We start from the raw sequence: 12,356 nt of genomic DNA, 5'->3' as shown, positions 1-12,356 counted from the left end.
GCTGCACGATTTGCGCGAGAGGGCTTAAGTTGCCTTTGGTTGCTGAACGAAACCTTTTGGCGCATCTGGTGGTATTGGTGACGACTGGGACAATCCGGATCGTTGCTACGATGGCTACATTGGCAGTTTGCACATTTTGGAGCCTCTGGGGATAATATCGAGCATGCTTCGGTAGCATGTTCTTTGGAGCAGTTTTCGCATCGCTGTTTCATAGAACAATTTCTTGTTCCATGACCAAATGCTTGGCAACGATGGCATTGTACAGTTCGGCCTTTTCCGCCGCGGTGTGCTTCCCAAGAGACTCGTATGCAATCGATGGTACGAATGCATTTTAGGGCAGCTAGGGTGATAATGCCCTTTGTAAAATGTGCTAAGTAAAGGCATGCCTGTCGGTGTTGTCTCTCCTCATGTTGTTTGTGGATTTTATGAACTGCCAAGGGTTCTAGAGATTGCTCGCGTAGAGCGGCGATAATTTCCTCCTCGGGAAGATCGGGTAGGCCGCGAATCACCACTTTAAGTGGTTTCTCCGAACGTACTTCGTGGGTAAAGAATTCCATACATGAAGCCTTAAGGAGTGTGAGAACTCGATCACGAGTTTCAACCAGGCTGGTAAGAACTTTGACATAGGCTCCAGCAAATAGGTACACGATACCAGGTATGCCGGCTAGATCAGCTCGTAGCTGATGGTACGGAGCGTTGACCACGATTGGTGGTATGCGTGCCGGTCTGATCGTACGATTGGACGCGGCGGAGGAAGCAAGTAGAGGGGGTCCTGCTTGGTTGGTCGTTTTGGCACGGCCGCTGCCATGAGAGCAATCTTCTTTATCGATCGTTCCTTCTTGCGAGAGAATATCCTCTTGGTAGTGGTTTGTCGCGCGTGCAGGTACAGCATCCGTCTGCATGCTCGGGCTAGTTGTTTGTTTCGAATGACGGCTTCTGCGAGAGCAAACCTCGATGAATTTCTCACTCTCTGCTTCAGTAGTTAGCATGATTTTTGGCGGTGGAGCTCCCGTGCTCACCACAGAGGGGCTAACTTCATCTTCCCTCGTTTTCTTTCGTCCACGTCTTGTCATTCTGGAGCAGAATGACCCGTACACACTGTTTTCACTACTTTAGTTAGTTGTTATTTTACGCACTAGAGAGAACACGTCCGTTCGTGTCGGCTGCTAGATGTAGATTTAAAAGATTGAATGCAGACATCACAGCAGTTCCCACCTAATTCATTAATCACTAGCAGTATATTAATATATTTACATAGCGCTATTTTAACCCCATTTTGCCCCTTCCTGTCCATGAAAACTTAACTAGCATTGTAGCTTCTATAATTAACTTAAGACCATCACACGCGACGTGTTTGTTGTCGCCAGTTGTAATTCTAGTTTTCATCCACTGCACAAACTCATCCCGTACTGATCGGTTTTCTAATTTATTTTCCAGGGAATTCAGTTCTTCGAAAGTATGTACAGTGCGGATGGTTGGTCCTAGTTGATTCGGTGGGATGAGGTTGATATTATGTGGCTGGCTGAGGTTTGCGGTGTCCGGTGGCTGGCTGATGTTTACGGTATCCGGTGGCTGACTGAAATTTGCGGTATCCTGTGGCTGTGCGGTATCCTGTGATGTTGGTGTTATTCGGTGGCTGGCTGAGGTTGGCGATTTGAACGTTCAATTGTTTGGCCATTGCAGACAGATTGCCCACCTTATCGTTGAGGGCGTCGTTCTACATCTTCAGCAGCGTAACAATTTTGCGCAAGGAGCGATATTGTTTATTTGTTTCGAATGGTGGAAGCAAATTATTGTTGGTGTCGTTATTTTGCCGGTTATTCATCTAAAATTAGTTAGTGTAATGTAATATGTATTTTAGCATCAAGCAGTCTTACTGAAAATAATTTAATCTTACCTTTAATTTGATGTTGCTTTCAGATATATATTTTTAATCCAACAGTCTTGCAGACACTTTCGCTCTTGAACACATTGATTGAATAATAAAATTTTCAAATTTCTTTGAATTTTCTATTTTGACAATTGTTTTGAAAGGCCTGGCGAAAGAAACCATATATTACCATTACATGCATACCTACCTACCGTATTTCACCAAACATGCATACCGCCGGACTGTCAAAGCTCATCCACACAACCGCACAAGCCTGTACCTGAATCCCCTTATTTTGCCCTCAGCCGTTATGAAAATCCCCTCAATTTTATATGGGCCGAAGTTCGGTCACCGAAAATGAGGGGATTCCATGCGATTTCAAGCACTTGTTTGCCTTAGGGACGTCTAGAACGATTTGACAGCAAAAAACGAAAGGAAGAATTAGACCGCCGCGATCAAAACCCCAGGTAGCAACCCAACCATGCAATTCAACTCCTCCCCTGAGTAAATACTCTGCGTCTCACCCATTTCCTACCCTGTTTGACCTATACTTGGTGACGTGCACGGTGCTAAAGTATAGCCTTCTCGGATTTTTCAATCGTCAAGTATGTCGCTATCTTATTCCACATGCTGTATGTACACGAACAACTCTTCGATTGCCTTTGTGTTTGTGTGTACAAAATTATTTTGACAGCATCGGCCTTCATATTTTGTTTTGTTGAGGATCAGACCAGATATATTTTCATTTGAGACCATTGAAAGCATAAATATTGCTTTCAATCCGAACGATCATCCATTTTCTGAGCGACATGGTCAGCTTGAAAGAGAATTAGATCAAATTATCGAAGAGGATTGGAGAATTTTGGGCCTACTTTGTATGAGGCCGGTCTTGCTGAAAGTTTCCCTTGGCCGCTTAGACAATTCGGTAAGTACAGAAGACTGAAGTTTATGTTTGCTACTTTCATTCGGCATGTACACATAGCGTACTGCCTCAAGCGAAGGCCGACATTCGCTAAACTGGGCGACGTCCCCATCCCAAGCAAAAAGTTTCGACTTGTCAAGAGCAAATGACAGAACGTCTCCCTCTAAAAAATATTCCGTGCCTGCTCGCACTGACACTGAGCGAAAGACGGTCAGAAAGCTCGAGTCGAGTCTGATGAGTTTTCTCATGCTGTTCGCTTCTCTTGGGTTATGCCCTCTTGCTCGTACTCACGCTCGTTCTACCGTCGATACAAAAGTGTACAATCCGTGCGGTTGTCAGACTGCTCCAAACACCAACAACACCAACAAATGCATTGGTTTACAACAACAAATCGAAGCTATCCGAGTTGTTCGCGGGATCGTATACAGAATCGCTGATGAATCGCTGTACATTTGCTTTCCTATTTTTATTAATTATTATTAACATAATTTTTATTACATATTAAGAGAGGCGAATGCACAAAGGCATCACACAAAAATAAAACAACAGCAAACATGATCGAAGCCTCTTTATGTTACTGTTTTCTACCACGATTTTGTTATGAGCTAATAGACGTTTTGGGCGTTGGAATCCGATTTGATTATAGGACCGTGAATTAAACAACCACCAAAGTACTAGTTCGTCATATGCTCACACTGCAGAATTATCCCAACATTTGTATCATGTGTATACGTTGTATCATATGAATTGAAGCATATGCATGGCGATCCCAATGATTCAAACGATTCATTTTATCTTAAGGAATGTATGCATGGCTTGTCGTTCAGACCCATCGTCAAATGATCAACCGATGAAATAATGCGCAAACTATGTGTGACAAGACGTTCTGACGAACATACCACAGCTTCACATGGTTGTGGAATAATAGTCATAACAGATTGAACAATACAATTAAAACAACATTGGAATTGATTGTGAATTGGGATATATACACACAGCTATGTTGTGTTAATGTAGCTCTGTTTATGTTTTATAACATATTGTTGAACACGTTACAGCTTTCTTTGTGTTGTGAAAGATATACAGCTGTATCAGTTTAATATGTCTAATAATTCTATTTGCATTTCTCTTAATACAAATCGATTGCGTGGCCAGTGTTCCTCGAAGTTCCTCGACCGACCCATCTCATCCCAAGAGTTCCTTCGTTTCCCACAGCAACTTTTCCTGTCTCGCTGGCAGAGCATGTGGGAAGCGGATGAACTCGGGCGGTTCCTTTTCTCGGTCTCTCCGCAAGTGTCCCTGCGGCCTTGGTTCGGTGGGCTCTCTGTAGATCGTGCGTTCATTCGGATGATGTCTCGACTCATGTCGAATCATTTCGCTCTGGATGCACATCTACAGCGTATTAATCTGGCTCAGACGAAAGTCTGTGGCTGCGGCATTGGATTCCACGATGTGGATCACCTTCTGTGGTCCTGCGTGGAATTCGAAGCTGCGAGACCCAGCTTGATAAGCGCAGTTGAGGCCATCGGCAGACAGCCGGATGCACCGATACGAGATGTTCTGCCTTGTAGGGACCTGGAATACATGAGGCTTGTCTTCCGCTTCGCCAGGGACAACGGTCTTCTCCTTTGAATCCTATCCCTATTTTCCCTCCTTCCCCTTTCTCATACTCCTATTGTTATCCGTTGTGTTGTATTCGTCCTTACATGTTTTTTTTGTAGTGCCTTAGCCAAGTCGTTAAGGAAACAGTCGTCTTCGAGGATAACACCAGAGCCGCAAAAGGGAGGCAGACCGAGTGTTTTGTGCTGTCCACAAATTTCTAATTGTTGTTTGTTTGTTACAGTCATGTGTAGCCCCCCGCAACGAGTGACAAGACCGCTATTGGTGCACTCACCATTTTCACCAGCACCACCATGAAACAATAGAACCAGTATGACAATTACCCACATGGATTCAACAACAATACGCACAAAAAGCAATAGGACTTCGAACAAATCAACCCACAACAACAATACCATCAACAACAGCAATATCCACAAATCGCACTATCACAACCGAGTATGCCCGGGATATGGTAAAATACAAGGAGGAAATGCCTTGTGAAAAATGTACTTCTTCAGCTTCAGAGGCTGACAATACGGTCGAAGCCGTAATAATTAATTATAAATAAAATAAATAAATAAAATTGCAAAAAACCAACACCTCTAACCGATATTTTGTACTTCGACATCATCGCAGACATCATTATTGCCGACAGACTTCAACTGATTGATCTTGGGGTGATGAGGAAACTGTTAAATGGATGGATTAAAGGCAAATTTACTTAAGGACCACATCACACAAAATCGATTTCAAGACAATGTGATATCATTTCGGAATGTTTATTACAAATCCAGCTCCCTTCAGAAATTCATCGAAGCCTGCGAAGCCTACAATACATCAAATTCTGAAAAGGAACGGAGATTAGAACCTTCTTACATTACGCCAGCGTAGTCGTTCTAAAGGAAATACTTCCGGAAGCAGCATACAATCATTTTTTGCTACTGTTTTGTGCCACGACATTCCTGTCATCGACTGTGTATGAAAACGAATGGGAACTTGCAAAAGAAATGCTGGACCTGTTCGTCAAGGATTTTGGAACCATTTATGGACCTAGCAGTGGTTCAAGCAACGTTCATAATCTTCAGCATGTTCACGACGAAGTCGCCAGATTCGGACCATTAGAAGACATCTCCACATACGGCTTCGAAAACGAACTACAAAGCTTGAAGCGCTTGATGAGAGGTGGCAGCAAATTAATGGAACAAATAGTCAACAGAGTGTGTGAACTACATCACACAAATGTAGCCAGAGAAAACGACGAAACCAGTAACTACCCATCCAAAACTACAAAAGGCCGAAACATTTCGTTAGCCATAAATCCAGAATTCAGCTTAAGGAAAGGTCCCAGGAACGAATGGTCCTTATTGAAAGACAACACCATTATGAAGTACTGTACAGCAGCTCAATCAGAAACTGGAGAAATAAGCGTGCATGGTTATAACTTCGTTCGTCAGTACGAATTATATGACTATTCCTGTTCTTCGACAAAGTTAATGATCTTCCAGGCCAGCATGAGTTACCTGTCGTCTTCTTTAAGACTAGTTGCTGTCTCGGACATACGTTGTAAATTAATAGGAATTAGTGTACAGGGTGACATCGTAGAACTGATACACTTATTTGAGAGCCCCTGTATTGTGTTTACTATCACTGTATGTCAAACACATGGGTATATTTTGACAGATAAACTTGTTTACTGTTAATGTGCAAACCGTTTACTTCGTGTTTGATTCAATTTTTTAGTAAACTACAATGGATTCAAGTCGCGAACAAGTAAAAATTTTACATTTGCAAGGTTTGACAAACATTCAGATTAGGCAGAAACTGTCTCATCTCAAGTTAAGCAGATTATTCGTCTACCGGACCATCAAGCGGTACGAGGAGACAGGCACGATTGTTCCAAAGAAGAAACCGGGCAAAAAACGGACAGTCCGAACTCCAGCGGTGATCAAAGCGGTAAAGGAACGAATACGACGGAATCCAGCTCGCTCGGGAAGAAAAATGGCGCGTGAAATGAATATGAGCCACTTTGCCATGCAAAGCATTCTGAAAAAGGATCTAGGCAACAAACCGTATAAAAAACAGAAAATTCACGGTTTAACCAGCAAAAATATTGCCGACAGGGTTGCCAGATCTCGCTTGCTGCTGAAGACGCACGCTGGCCATAACATCATCTTTTCGGACGAAAAACTGTTCACATTGGAGGCACCCTTGAATAAGCAGAACGATCGTGTTTATGGAGCATCTCTTCGGGATATACCAGCAGATAAAAGAGCAGTCGAACGGTATCAAAATGCGTCATCGGTGATGGTTTGGGGAGCTATCTCGACAAAAGGGAAGTTACCGCTTTTATTCATCGATAAAGGCGTGAAGATCAACAAGGAATACTATTTAGAACACGTTCTGCAAGGCCACTTAAAACCATACGCTAAGAAGCTTTTTGGCAACGACAGTTTTTGCTTCCAACAGGATTCAGCTCCAGCCCATAAGGCTTCGATCGTTCAGGAGTGGTGCAAGGAGCATTTGCCATGTTTCATCAGTGCATCGGAATGGCCAGCTGCGTCTCCGGATTTGAACCCGTTGGACTTCAGCACATGGGGATACATGCTAGGAAAGTTGGGTGAAGTCAAACATCTGAATTTGGACGGATTCAAGAGGCGGTTGTTGAAGATATGGGACGAAATGCCGGATGAAGTTGTGCGTGCGGCTTGCAACGACTTCAAACAGCGCCTACGGGCCGTTATCAAGTGCAAAGGCGAAAGATTTGAAATAAATTAAGTAAAATGCAAGTTTAATACTAATAGATGTTATTTCAATCGATTTCGAAGAAAAATGATATCGGGTTTCAATTTTAATTAAATTTACAAAGTGTATCACTTCTACGATGCCACCCTGTAGATAAATCACAAGGACTCGTTGTACTTCCATTACTACATACATTACAACCCATGTAATTTAGAGTTAAATAAATATTATATAAATTTTAAACACATGTGTATTTTTTATAAGTACTAAAAGATTTTGGTTTAGGCAAAAGATGATCAAAAATGCGTTTCATACACAAACATGGCTAATTATTAAATCGAAGTTGGTGGCATTAATAAATGCGTTGCTGGAAGTCTAAGCAAACCTTTGAAAAACTCTCAATTTCAACAGAAAAGGTACGTACCTACGACAGTGAAGATATTCGAATCATACCTCCAAGCACTAGAATAACACTCGGCACAGATCAGCGTGCAAAGGTAACGAACGGTTTATCTTAAAGCTATCTTTATTCATTTCATTCCAACCATACCAGGCATGCCATAAGCGCGAGGCCGTTACCCGTATCTAAGCATAACAGACATAGCATCAACACGCAGGCGTTACACGCCTCCAAGCAACAACAAACATTTTTATAATCTACCTGTCTTAGTTACCTGTCAGGTTTCATGCCAATGCTACAAAGGGGAAGAAAAAGAGTTAAGCACCTGTAGAAGTGGTATGCAGCATTTGTGTTTGATGAACTGTTTAAAAATAAAGTGGACTCACTACCTTTACCGTGGTATCAAGATTGGTGGAAAAACCATCACACCAAAAAAGAAAATATTTCCACTATGTATATTTTTACCCTTAGAAACAAACAAATCAACAAACGGCAGTGTGTACATATATAATCTGTCATGCGATTTTTTACCATAAAAATATCCAAAGTCTTGTTAGAAATATTTTTTTGCATCACACGAGCATTGAAATCCATTCCTATTCAGCTTCATTTATATACGGTACACAACGTACCACATCAACACGGACCAGACGGCGCAAATGTGAGTATGGCTTTTTTCTACACCAATTTCTAATCCAATGTTCTCTTTCGTTACAGCATATCAGTATCAAGAAAATAGTGCGGAAAAAGATATACGCTCGCGCGCTCGGTCTTTTCTCACATTGCGCTTACCGTGGTTTTCATGAGAGAGCGCGAGGAAATAATTTTTATTTTTGGAATGATTCCCCCCTCCACAAAATATATATTTTGTCTCCGATGAACGCGTGTTTGATTTCTATTTTTAGAATGGTTTCCTCCTCCATAAAATATTTCCTCACTGATGAACGCGCTCGTTCATCATTTTTAATCCATTTTATTTTTACTGACAACCGGCATGATCCACACGCTACGAACGCTCTCGGGCGACTGAAACGGGCGTGGCTACGCGGGGCTTTATATACCAACCCGGTTTGAGTGTGTGCGTGCGACTAAGCACCGTTGACTAAGCGGCGGATTCCGAACAGACCCGTTAAGGACCATGAAAACAAAAGAAACTCGACCGCATGAACTTGCATTTGCATGACTGGGTTGTTATTCATATTCTGAACTGTCCCAAGCTACCCGTTACGCAAGTTTTCGTAAATATTTACGAGGGTATTCCGTTAACGAATTATCCTCGAAAAGTTTTACGAAATTATTTCGAGGATAAAGTTTGATGTTTTTGTTTATGTTTGAATGTACATCGCTAGTAAACAAACAAGAGTTCACTATCCTCGTTGTGATTGAATGAATTCGTTAATGATTTCGACGATAGCTCGTCAAAACAAACAAACTTTCGAGGATAAGAAATTGTTATTGGTGTGTGATAAAAAAAATGGCTGATTTGTTGCGTGAGAATCTTTTTCCGTGTGCTGAAACTGGTAAGTAGAAGTGAGATTAGATCATTTGTTGCCCGTGCATTTGTACCACGTGCTGAATAGCGAGCCAACAGGATTGCTCGGAGGTGACGGCGTATAACACGCTATATAAATTTCGTGGTCGATCGTGGTGTATTTCACTAACGTGGTTCACTCAAGACACCGGCAAGGAAAACGATGATGGAAATGCATCGCTCATCCCAGTACCATGAATCGCTTCTCCCAACCATGCAGTGTCAAGCATCGCGCAGCAGTTGGCTTTGCGAGAAAGTAAGTAACAATTACCATTAACTTGTGTAGAACTGCATTAAGGTTTTCGTTTTTACTATAACTAATTTATCTTTTTATTTCATCTTACAGTATCCAACATCAGTGGTTGCTCTGATGTGCCTTCCACTAGTAGTAAGTTTTGTTTGAATTGTTTTGCTCAACTTAAACATTTTTTTACATATATACCTTGCATCTCTCAGACTCCAGAAAACGAACTGCAGCGCAGAGCAGCATCGACACGCGCAGTGTTGGAACAAACACGGAGAGCTGCAGTGTTGCTCCAATCGGAGGCGACGCAGCTGCAGCTGATGTGACACGAGCAGTGGAAGTGTTGACTCGGTCATATGCCCGGTTGCCAACATTAGTGCAGGGCTTAATGGACGCGATTCGGCCGAGAGACGGACTTCAGGTCCGTCAAGATTTTGAATTTGCTCCGATGCACTACTTCAGAACGATTCGGAGTATAAAGCAAAACTGGTCCGTTGGTTGAAAACACAGATCACTCGTGTAGACGTGGACAACCGTTTTCACGATTTAATTGATCTGATGTTCACCAAACGCTTCTTTGCCACCATGAATTGGACTGGCATAAGCAAAATAGCGGGCCAAACAAAAATAGGATTAGGCAAGTTTAAGTTAGTTGTAGGGTTATTTGTAGATTTAGGTAGCAATAGTGTTATAGTTCTAAGCAATAGTTATGTAAGTAATTTCCTAAAAAAAACTTTATCATGCTAAGGATAGGCTTAAGATTAGTGATAGCAAAAGGACGTCGTGCCATTCTAGAAGATAAGTGTATTTTTAAGTAGTCATATATATTTGATATTGTATAATAATAAATATTTGTAGATTTTAGTTAAAATATAAGTTGTTAGCATTAGTAATAAATTTAAATTTCATGTTTAAAGTTTTATTTATTTTTAATATTTATACTGCTAATATTTATGTAAGTTATAAGCCAACGTAACAATTAGGTTTTTGGGATGAGGGATGATGATTTATGTGACACAGGGTTTTCGTCGATTATATTGACATGTTCAGTCAGCTATTGAATCGTTCGAGCATACAATTGACTCTTTCAGAAAGTTATTGAATTGTACGGAAGATGGCGTTGACAAGTTCGACAATGTTGTTGAATCGTTCATTTGCTGCGTTCTGGCAGCTGCGCTGATACTTACAGCATTTTCACTGGGTCAGCCTGTCAATTTTGTAAACAAATCAAATACCAAGCTACTAGTGGTTGTGTTGCAATTCACGCATTTTATGAGTCTAAATCATTTGAATACGATACATATTAGTTGGTGGTCAGAGTTTTTATAACTGTACAGGTAATTCCTTCGATCTACGTTTTGTGTTAACAAAGCAACGTAGGCGAACCCTGCAACCGGGCGAAACGGTTGTCGGAAGCGCCCGCTCCGACAGCGCTTAAGCTGGCCACACTGCTGCTGAGCGGAATTAGTAGCGTGTGTGGGTGTGTGAGTGGCGCGGATTCGATCGGCAGTCAGAGCAAGAAGATAAAAGGCAGCGAATCTAAGGCGGACCTTTTTTTGAAGTTTCTTTTCTTTTTTGTTTTATTATTCCTGCGTGAACTAATAGTGGAACTTACAAATAAATAATACTTTCAAACGCCGAACCTGACCGCAATTATCTTTACAATCGTTTGCCTTCAAAAAAAGTCCTTCAGTGCGTGTCCGACGTGTATTTTTGTGCTTTAAAGGTAGAACAATGGGACCGAAAGCCGCACGTGGTTGCAAAGCATGTGGCGATAAAAAAGAAGACGATACTTATGTGCAGTGTGACGAGTGCGACGATTGGTGGCACTTTTCATGCGCCGGTGTAACCAAGCCAATCGAATCCATGCAGGACTATCCTTGGCTGTGTAAAAAGTGTGTTACCAGGACGCGCAAGGATCATTTGTCCTTACCAAAAGCCACCGAGGAGCCCCATCCTTCGAAACTAGTGGATCCTAACCTCAAACTGGCTACTACGGGGGAAGGCGTGGCAGGCAGGAATACCGCCACGAAGAGCGTGCGATCGATTGCTGGGGCGAACAAGGGAACACCATCGGTGACGAAGGAACACGTGGGAGAACCATCGCCTAACCTCAATCAGGACACTGCTGGTGATGACGTGGCACGTCAGCTCGCAGTACCGAAACGACGTCAGGAGGTGGAAAGGAGACGCCTGGAACTGGAAATGCAGCTAAGATTCGTGCAGGAAGAGGAAGCTCTTCTTGGGTTGGGTCGGGACGATTTATCTTCAAATTCACCTCAAGTTAACTCTTTTCAGCCGGGAAAGAGAGCGGTGAAATACGGCGAAGAAGAAGAACCCGATTTGACTAATCGACAGGAAGCTGCGCGGAAAACCATATCTAAGGAGCTCACTATTTTCTCCGGTGACCCTGGTGAATGGCCGATGTTTATATCGAACTACGAAAACACTACCAGACGATGCGGTTACAGTAACTGGGAGAACATGCTGCGCCTACAGAAGTGCTTGAAGGGTCCAGCTCTGGAAACCGTGCGAAGTCGGTTGGTGTTACCGGAAGCAGTGCCACAGGTGATCGAAAAGCTTCGGAAACGTTTTGGGCGACCAGTGCATCTACTGAAATCCCTGATCGAGAAGGTGCGTAGGATTCCGGTGCCGAGAATGGATGAGCTGGAGAGCATCATCGAGTATGGCGAGGCGGTGCAGTGCATGGTGGATCACATGGTGGCGGCGGGTGAACGGGCGCACATCACCAACCCACTTCTGCTGGAGGAGGTCGTAAATAAGCTTCCGTTGGACCAGTAAATGCTCTGGTCACGACATATACGGGATATGGCATCGGTGGACCTGGCTACCTTTGGCGACTATATGGAAGAGTTGGCGGAAGACGCTGCAAGGCTGACGGTGCTTGATTCTGTATCACTGGGTGGTACCGGCCAAGGAAGACCTACGAAGGGATACGTCCACGCGCATGCGGAACCTCCTGTGAGCACAACTACACCAACGGCGGCAAATGGTTGTCTGTTGTGCAACGTTAGGGGCCATGCG

At 42.9% G+C, this 12,356-nt stretch overlaps 1 protein-coding gene across 2 annotated transcripts in view; it reads right to left on the bottom strand.

Moving 5' to 3' along the window:
* The window catches only part of LOC125775189 (uncharacterized), a 410,502-nt gene that overhangs the window by 157,116 nt on the left and 241,030 nt on the right, over positions 1–12,356 (bottom strand). The window lies entirely within an intron of this gene.

This window comes from Anopheles funestus, chromosome X (genome assembly GCF_943734845.2).
Source record: "Anopheles funestus chromosome X, idAnoFuneDA-416_04, whole genome shotgun sequence".
NCBI lineage: Eukaryota > Metazoa > Arthropoda > Insecta > Diptera > Culicidae > Anopheles > Anopheles funestus.
Note: the sequence above shows the minus strand (reverse complement) of the source record. Positions and strands in the feature narration are given on the sequence as shown.